We start from the raw sequence: 10,672 nt of genomic DNA, 5'->3' as shown, positions 1-10,672 counted from the left end.
GTATTATTTATTCTTTCTCTCTTTTAATAGCCCTCTAACCAGTCCAAACTCTTGACATCCTTCCTTGATTATAGATTTGCAATCCCATAGTTTTCTTCCTGCCATTTCCATTGTTCAAACTGAAATTTAATCTGGTGAAACAGGTTTCTTTCCCAAAAGCGCCCTTACTGTAATTTTTCTCAGTGAAGCCTTGAATTTTAACCCCCTTGGTATCTTCAAATATGACCCTGCATGTTGATTTCTCAATTTTGAAATCAGATTTTCTCTTTTGCATGGCGATTATGGTGAAATGACTGTGCAGGTAGAACAATCAGCCACTTAATGCCTTTCCTCAATTCCCTCTTCCTCATGATCTTTAAAAAGTAGCATGTGCTGACATACATGTATACTGACATTGGGGTAATCTGATCTTACTGCAACCTCCCTTCAGAGCAACTGTGATTCAACAATGAATGTTGGTCTTTCTAGGGATGCCAGTCTTCAATGAAAGTTTTGAAAACCATGTTTCAGACAAGTACTGCTCAGGTATACTTTTCAAATGGTATAATTGAAAGAGAAGTCATCACCCAAAGACCAATATCTTCCTCGATGTTTTTTTTGTTTGAATGCCTTGGACATATTTGCAAACAAAGAGTTCTCTCTGTGATCTCATGCTTGCATTCTCACAAACCAACCCAAAGCTAGACCATTAAACCTGAGTCTAACTGACTGGTGGCCCAGACCTGAGGATCTTCCATCACCCTGTGATCTTGCTATTGGAAACAGATCTGATAAAGTCGCCTTATTCTATCCTTGAGCTCTGGTTTATTGTTACGAGGTTTGTTTTTCCACCATCCATAATAACTGTGGATTTAAATGTCCTGTCTCTGAATGTGTTTTGGATTTTTTTTTGATATATTAAAAGGACACGTTTCCATTGTTAATAACCTGTTTTGCCCATTGTTGGTTGTCCTTTTTTGTCATTTAAGCTTGCCGGAATTTTTCCCTAGACATACTGGTGATTCGATTGGACACATACTTTTTGGATCTCAGGAAGTGGTGAGGCTGTATTCCTAGTACACTCCAATAAAGTTGTTTAAAAGTTCAGGAGCTTGGCCATGATACTTCAATGTGAACTTTGAGATTGCCAAGTTACTGTTAGTCCACAGCCAGAGAGTAAAAGTGATTAGACAGTATGTTTCTAATATAAATAAAGTAGGACAGTATTGAAAGCAACTAAAATGGAGATGGAGGTATCCCTGTTGATTTGTAAGATAGACATACGAGCACGGTGGTAATTAGCAAGTATGAGAGACCACCGACTCCATGCAGTAAGTTGTCAGAGATAGTTATGGCAAAGTTACATTGAAAACCAAGTCCTTAAGGGTGTTGTGCAGTTCCACGAAATGGGCCATCTGTCATGCAGATTCTTTAAAGACTGGCATGAGTATCATTCAGTAGAATAGATTGTTTGGGATTGTTACCAAAACCCAAATGTGGCACACCTCGTATGTTCTTGCAACTATGGGCTTAAAAATGTGAATCAATTTAATTTTCAGGTCCTACTTCTTTGAGTACAGTTGCAGCTAAAGTAGTGGGGTGAAATAATTCTGTTTTTAACTTGTTCTAAGCTATCAATACAAATACAATTAGAGGATCAAGCTGTATGTGTAAACATTTTCATGAATGACTAACAATTAAAGTTTGCAGCATTGTCATCCACAGTCAACAAGATATCATAAAACACTCCAATGATTAAACTCTATTGTGATGAATTCCCTCAGGATTCGAATAAAGTTTTGAGATGTGCGTTATTTAACACGAGAGCTTCACCAAATTAATTGACTTAGATCAATTCAAATGGACTACAAGATGAGGTTGATCAAGGAAAAGTTCTTGAGGAGGAAAGACCAATCTTCAATGTTAGATTAAACTGTTGCTAGAGAGACTCTGCATGCAAAGTAACACAACAGCATCTGAGAACTTCAAAGGTAAAGATGAAAGAATGGAAAGAAAATAATGTTGCAAACAAAACATTTCAAATAGATGAAAAAATGTTAACATTTTTACCTTTACAAGCAAACTTCTGAGTGAGATTCAGTGGTCCATATCAAACTAGTAGTAAAAATGTAGCAGGTAGGCCAGAGCAGAGGAAAAAGCATCTGTTTTATGACAAAACAATTGTATTGTCAAGTGAGGATACAAAAAAATTTGTATATTAGGTAGTAAGCATATCAGAGGATGTTGAACATGCCCCATAAACTTTCTTGCTGATCCTGTCTGAACAGTTAATTGCGAAGGTACTGTAATGTGAAAAAAATCCTAAAGGTAAGGTCATTACAGAAGCAGGCATCTGCTCTCTGAAATAGAAGACAGTGATGAGTTTAACCTGAGAGTCACTGTGCCTCAGGTAAGATTGAGAAGGCCGGATCTTCATGGTACTTCAGCTGGTACAAGAATTGAACCTGCATGGTTGTTACTCTGCGATGTAATCCAGCCAGCCAATGCCCTAATCTCGTGAACAATTGCAAATGATAGAAAGCATTTGTAGCACACAAGTTTAACTGGAATTAAAGCACAATTAGTAGGAGAGGATGTGGAGAATTCTCTTTGAAAAAGTGACCTAGTTAGTCCAAGTCTTCCATCATATTTGTATTTTGGGATATAATTGGGCTGGTGTGTAGTATGGAATGGATTTTGAGGGGAGAGGTATCTGCACTGACAGCACATTGCCACAAGATGGTGATCTGAGCACACTTACTGCATGCAAGCAATCACCTTTAACCATGGACTGCAATATTTCAAAATCACAGTTAATCAAAGGAAAGTAGTCATAGTTTCTGCAAAGCGCAGGCGGCTTCAATCATAAACCTTTTAAAAAGATGCTTGGAGTTTGACCAAGGAAATACGTTCACCTCGCTTCTCACCTCTGGAATTCTGTATCGCAGAGTGCTGTGGAAGCTCAGTCTTTGAGTATGCAAAAGGTAGAGATAAATAGATTTCGGATTACCAGCACTGCATAAGGTTTTGAGGATGGAGTGGGTAAAAGGTATTAAAGTATTCAATCAGCTATGATCACGTTGAATGGTGGAGCTGACTAGCTTACTCCTTTTCCTGTGTTCCCATGGAAAACTAGTACAGGAGGTGGTTGAATTAAGATTCGGGTTATCCCTTAGGCTAGGACGTGAGAATCCAGCAACATTCAGAATAAATGGAGAGTTTCCAGAGCAAATGGTGTAATTGGTGTAGAGTCCTTGTCTGCCTTGAGCAGGCAGTTAACTCCGTATGCACTACCATTAACGTTAAAGCAGTAGTGAAGTAAATTGTGGCTGATATAGAAATAGTCTCTGATATCCTCAATCCTCAATCCTCAAAACACAGTAATTGTCTCTGATATTCATCTCAACTCTGATTACATTCTAACCATACAAAGGGTTAGAAATCAAGTCTTTCTATTGCAACAATAATCAGCATTTATAACCAAATGTCCCAAGGTGCTTGACAAGCATGTTTCTTTGACTTAAATTTACACACCTAAAGGAGAAGGCATTTGGGCAACAAAGCATCTGGCAAAAGACCTTATTGTTTAAGGAGCAACTTTATGGTGGGAGGGTGGTTTCTGTAGGAAACGGCAGAGCTAGAGCCCCTATCAACACAGGAACAGCAACTATCTGCTCAATGATAAATCTGAGACACTTCTTTATCCACAGGCACTGCCTGCCGTAGTGACTATTCCCAGTTTTATTTTTATTCAATATGACTTTTTGTTTTGTAACCTGGCTGTCTTCCTCCTCCTTCCTTCACACCAGTAAATCCCTGAATGTCTTTATGTTCCTGGCAAGATGCTGAAGCACAGCAATGTGGGGCTCGTGGTCATAACTACAAAATCACAATAGCCCATGTCATTAGTCACTTAACCTTGTTGCAAAGGTCGTTAGTTTTGGAATTTTTAATATGCTGACAATGGATTGGTGTGGGGGGCATGCTAGAGAAACAGACACAATAACCTCAGAGAACTAGATGCAATGAGTAAGCAGAATATAAAATGTTAAGAAACTGGAAAATAGAGGGACAAAACGCATTCATTAAATTCAGCTCAGCAAGTATTTTTTAGATACTTAATCAGAAAAGTATCACGCCACCCTTAACAAATGGATAAAGGTGATTATCTAACTGGACAGCCTGAGTGGATGCGTATAGGAATTATATCAATTTTCTCCCTCATTGTAGAAATCCTACTTTATTGAAAATAATTGCTTGTATACTTCGATCCATTTGACATTTCTGAGTTGAGAAACCTGTGCTGATTTAACTTGCAGTTTTGGTCACCACACGGCCAAAAGGCTGTGCACTTGGAGAGGGTTCAGAGAAGGTTTACCAGGATGTTGAGTGGTTTGGAGGGTTTCAGTTAAGAGTGGAGGGTGGATAAACTCCGAGGCTGCAGAGCAACCTGACCACAGTCTACAGAATTATGAAAGACATAGATAGGATAGTCAGAGGCTTTTTTTTCCCAGGGCGGACATCTCAATGACAAGACGGCACAGGTTCAAGGCGAGAGGGGGAGTGTTTAGAAGAGAAGTGTGGAGACCGTTTTTTACCGAGAGGGTGATGGGTGCGAAGGGAGGTGGTGGAAACAGGCATGTTCGCAATGTTTAAGGCACATCTTTGTAGGGATGTGAACAGAGGGATAGAAACCACACTATAACAAGTAGTAGGTCTAACTAAAGATTAGGACTAGGCACAGGCTTGGTGGGAAGAAGGGCATGTGTACCTGTGCTCTAAGAACAAAGAAAATTTACAGCCCAGAAACGGGCCTTTCAGCCCTCCAAGCCTGAGCCGATCCAAATCCACTGTCTAAACCTGTTGTCCATTTCCTAAGCACTTGTATCCCTCTGCTCCCCACCTACTCATGCATCTGTCCAGACACACCTTAAATTAATCTTCCGTGCCTGCCTCTACCACTTCTGTCGGCAACATGTTTCAGGCACCTACCACCCTCTGTGTAAAATACTTGCCGCGTATATCCCCCTTAATCTTTTCACCTCTCATCTTGAAAGTGTGACGTCTTGTTATTGAAACCTTCACCTTGGGAAAAAGCTTATCTCAATCTACCCTGTCTATACCCTTCGTGATTTTGTAGACCTCAGTCAGGTTCCCCCCGCAATCTCATTTTTTCTAATGGAAACAATCCTAACCTACTCAACCTCTCTTCATAGCTAGCACCTTCCATACCAGGCAACATCCTCGTAAACCTTCTCTGCACCCTCTCCAAAGCGTTCACATCCTTTTGGTAATGTGGCGACCAGACTGTCCACAGTATTCTAAAAGTGGCCGAACTAATGTCTTGTACAATTTAACATGATTTGCTAGCTCTTATTCTCAATACACCGTCTGACGAAGGCAAGCATACCATATGCCTCTTGCCCACTCTATCTACCTGTGCAGCAATCTTCTGTTGCTGTGTTGTACTGTATTAAGCTTGTCCTGATCTTACATAACCCCAGACTGCTAATAGTCTAGTAAGTGTGTAAATCATCTTAATGGTTATCCAGCTCAGTAGAGTATTCATGCATGCATATTATCACAGTGATGGTGTGGAGAACGCAATGCTAACTTGGAATAGCTGGAGGAGAAGCCTACCACAGCTGGGGGATTCTACAGCCAACTGTGTGTTGGTTCTCATTGAATATTGCACATACACACGTGTAGATAAAAACTGATATAAAGTGGAAAGGTCAGCCAAGGCTGTTCAGTTGGGTTAAGAAAAGATAACTGCATTTGTCAGTAAAGTTGATGCTGTTTGAAGGTTTATGAAGGTGTGAGGATGGAATCAGGAAGATTTTGAAATGCAGCATGTCAAAATTCAGGTTCATATCGTTAACTAAAAGTTAAAGCCTATTTCAGTTTTAAAAAATAATCACAAGATTGGACTGTCAGCTGTTAATATCAGCTTTAAGTTCTGTCACTTCTCGGATGACAAAGTCCTGTTGGTTTTGTTGGATTGCATCTGAATGATTGTGTACTCATTCAGTATTCATTGCCAGGCACCAAAATGCAAAATGTAGTGTCTGTGCTGTACCTGGTGTGTTTTGGTTGATTGTTCAGCAAATAAAATATACCGCAATAATAAACATAATCTGCATTTATGCTGAAAATTTAACAATATTTAACAGTCCAAGGTACTTCACAGAAATGTTTTCAGATAAAACTTAATTTCAAGACACATGAGAAGATATTAGGGTGGATGAATAGCTCGGGTCAAGGGTCAAAGAAAATTCCTGTGAGGACAACAAAAGAGCAACAGAGTGACTTGGTGTTGAGGAGAAGGTGGGGGAGTGTAGAGAATTTATAAGTTGATGGAATAGCCAGCTGAATGGCAGGCAGAAAGAAATTAAAATGCGCAAAATTTAGCAATCAGAGAAATAGTTATGCATAGTTATTGAAACACTATTAGAGAATAGGGAGGTGTTCAAATACAAGCATGAAATGATCTGCTTTTGTCCTGAAAAATGCACTGCAGTGGAAAGGGTTAATTGTACCTCTAAGAGTAGCCACTGACCATATGCAAAATGAATGATGTATTAATAACATCAGTCTGACTCTGTAGTTTTCCAGCAGGATGTGATTTCTCACCTTGTCTTGTGTATAGTTAAGTTTAATAAAACCTGTTAATGTCCTCACATAAGGGTGTAGACCTTATTTTACGATGTGGTAGCAGCAGTGGCCTGACCCTATGGAGTGCGAGGCTAGTATGAGGCTGAAGTGCATTCCAGAAATATTGCAATTCAATCTCAGAAGTGGGGTCTTCCCCGAAGAGAAGCTCAACAGTGCAGGAATCAGCAGGGGATAGACTCCAAGGGCCGAATACTGCATGGGTGTAGACTTTCTGCCATCCTTTCTCCTGGGATTTCCTGAGGAAACCCATGCAGTGGTAGGCCCTTGAAGTCTATCTCCTGCTGCCTCTTGCATGTTGAGCTTCTCAGGAAAAAGAGTAGAAAAATCCACTCTCATCTACGGTTATAGGCTGAGACTCAACTGTGATCTTTCCAATACTAAATCTCTTGTGAATTCTCACTGCCCGGCTTTATGAAAATAGAACGACCTCTTCAGTGAGACAGCAGAGACTTTCTGGTAATGTGGGATTATCCTAGTATCCGCACACTTGTTCTCTCGACCAAACTGCAGTCGGAACACATGACAAAGGGCACCTACAAAAAGTTGGGAATGAGCCAAGAAGTTTGGGAATCTTTCTCACACTCCTACAAAACACCCTGTCACTCAACAGCCAGCAGTCATACCTAAAGGAAAGAAAGATGAAAATGCGCTACCGTTAATTAAAACAGGCACCAAACAGTGACGAGCTAACAAAGTGTTATTCCAGAAAGAGCAGGAGACGTTTGACAAGCACCTTAACCAGACACCTTGACTCTAAAATATTACACCAAAATCTACAATTACATCACCAACATCACTCTGAGAACACGTGCTTCTAATATTCCAGCTAAGAAATCAGTGCGTAAGGTATTCGATTTAAAAATAAATCTTCCAGCAGCAAGTGAGGTTAGAGAAAGATATGGGGATAATCTACAATACCATTTGACATTTTCTGATTAATTAACTCTAGAGCTGTTTATAAAGGAGTTTAGGATAATCATCAGTTATTCGTTAAAGTTTCTTATTGTGTAGAATATAATCTATTACTGCCACTTTTCCCATGGGATAATCTTACTCTTTCCTCCCTTCCTGAACAGATTTCATTTCTCTGCAATTTAAGGCTGCACAGTCAATAAGCACTTTCTGGATCTTCAACCTGAGTGGACCCTCTTTGGCAAGGAGCCAAAGTCAATGAGTCAAGGAACAACACTGCTGAGGCGGCTCTGGGAGCTGACATTTTTTCCCAGCAAGAATCCATATCAAACAATCAATGACAGAAGCCCTGGGCATTTATTTCACGTGGAGTGGGGTGTCTGATAGGGGAGCTGTCATTGGTTAACTCAGCACAGACAAGTATCCTAATCTGTGACATTCCCTGAAAATTCCAGACTCTGATCTCATTAGTTTCATTTGATTTCCTTTTGGTAATTGAACTTAATATCCTCTTTTCTCTATTTTTAACATTTCGTTACTAATTTCCTTTTATCCCTTTTTGTTCCAATTTGTTTGTCACATCCAGTTTTAAATAAGAAACTACCACATATATACTCATACACTCTCCTACACTCATACAAACACAAACTACAAAACACAAAAAAAGCTAACACACACAAACCGCAACCCCGCCCCCCCCCCCCCACACACACACACAAAGACACGTGTACATGCACACACACACACACACACACACAAATCATTTGATTGGAGTGGACAGCAGGAAGCTGATAGATATTTTTTCTTCATGTGGAGGTTCGTCTGCTCAGGCACAAGGGAGCTTTGAAACCACCGTGCAGGAGCTTCACTCTTCATCTTTATTCTGTCTAATTATATTTGTACTTATCCATCTCACACCAGATGGATAGAGATATGCGTGACCCCTTGGAGTGAAGGTGCTGATCAATGATAGCTGTAAGTTAATTTTATTTTTCCTGTAGTAGAATCATAGAGTCATAGAGATGTACAGCACAGAAACAGACCCTTTGGTCCAACTCGTTCATGCCGAGCAGATATCCTAACCAAGTCTTGTCCCATTTGTCAGCATTTGCCCCATATCCGTCTAAACCCTTCCTATTCATATGCCCATCCAGATGCCTTTTAAATGTTGCAATCGTACCAGCCTTCACCACTTCCTCTGGCAGCTCATTCCATACCGCACCACCCTCTGTGTGAAAAAGTTTACCCCTTAGGTCCCTTTAATAGAGATGTAGTTAAGGGTAACATGAGGGAGATATAGTCAAAAACTAGAAGAAGAGCAAGGTTTTTTATTTTAATAACTGCAACACAGAAAGACCTCTTTGGCTCTTCAGTTTATTTGATTGTTGCACATTAGGCCTGTTCAATTACATTTGTTTCTCTATCCCCAATATTGTAATGCTTGAAGTATTTCTTTCATTGTCTTATGGTGAGTGACCTTTTCATAGTCTTCCCTGTGTTGTTATAGGGCTCATGAGGTCCATCCATAGTGGATGCTGAATGAGTGGATATTGAAGATGTAAGAAGGGGGATGTATGGAATGGGTGTGGGGGTCATGGAGAGGATATAGAAGGTATGAGGAGGGTTTGGGAACTCTATGGAGGCATGAGAGAATTTAACTGGGAGAAAGTGAGGACTGCAGATGCTGGAGGTCAGAGTCGAGAGTGTGATGCTGGAAAAGCACAGCAGGTCAGGCAGCATCCGAGGAGCAGGAGAATCAACGTTTTGGGGAAGAGCCCTTCATCAGGAATTGAATTTAATTGGGCCCATGTACCAATGAAAGAAGATGGGCGTTCTTACTTGCTGGCCCCTGTTCTCACCTTGGGCTTGATTCAAGAAGCACAGGCCTCAACTCCACAGGGAAATGTCATGTCTGGCAGATTTTCACAGGAGGGTGGAATTGAGATTTCCAATTCAAAAGGGAAAGTCTGGGCCCTTGCCGCCATTGTTGTCTACAATTTAGTAGAGATCTGATCGTTACAATCCGGAGAGGAGGGCTCCCATCATATTTTCAAACCCTCTTGGTCAGTGACAGCAACTCTTAAATTATTTTCTTTTCTAGCATGTGGCTATCCAACATCAAATAAACCCAGCTGACCAGAACCAAAAGTGAAGGACAGCCAATTTCAGGGTTTTCATGAGTGAAAGAAAGAGGACTTTCATAAGCTTCTATCTTAAGAAATAATGAAATGTGACATTAAACGCACAGACAAATAAAGTTGATGAGTTATAAAAGTGGAGAAGGATAATCTGGTACAGGCATAAAGGTTACAGATCTTAGTAATCCTTTGAGCTGTGGAATTAAAAGATCTGGGTCCAATTATTTAGCTATTTTCCCGTTCTTTCAACAGTGGTAATGTTTACAGAATTGAGCCCTCAGTGAAATATGACTTTTTCCCCCCACAAGCTACTTTCTTATTAGTGTTGGTTCTGAGGTTAACATTGAGGGAGAGAAAGAGTGAGAAGAGCTTCCAGTATCCTTGCTGTTAGAACGTTGTGCTTTCTCTCTCTTATTGTTCAAAGGCTGCTGTTGCTGTACCGATCCTTTATGGAGTCGAGAGTGTGGTGCTGGAAAAGCACAGCAGCTCAGGCAGCATCTGAGGAGCAGGAGAATCGATGTTTCGGGCCAGAGCCCTTCATCAGGAATCCTTTATGGATTCTGGTGTTGGTGCCATTGTTTCATTTCAAGCTGAAGAACTATCGATAACATTTCATCTCTCAATCTGTGCAGTTATCATGCATGTGTGAGTAAAATAAGAATGTGAATATTTTGATGCCTCACTGAGTTTCAGGGCTTCTCAATTTAAAAAGGTAATTCAGAGGCACATGGATTCATTTCTAAGAACAATAGAAATAGGAGGAGGGGTTGTCATTTGGTCTCTCAGATTAGCTCTGCCATTCATGATGATCATGTGATTCCACAGTGAACAAATTCTCCAGAATTGGATAAAATAAAAACTCACAAAGGTGTGAATTCAGTTTTTATTCAAATGTTTAGCATACAGATTTTCAAGCAAAAGCAATCAGACATCTTTACAATCTTTCTGAAAGAGTCAACAGATGTCTG

This window comes from Hemiscyllium ocellatum, chromosome 19 (genome assembly GCF_020745735.1).
Source record: "Hemiscyllium ocellatum isolate sHemOce1 chromosome 19, sHemOce1.pat.X.cur, whole genome shotgun sequence".
NCBI classification, from domain to species: domain Eukaryota; kingdom Metazoa; phylum Chordata; class Chondrichthyes; order Orectolobiformes; family Hemiscylliidae; genus Hemiscyllium; species Hemiscyllium ocellatum.
Note: the sequence above shows the minus strand (reverse complement) of the source record.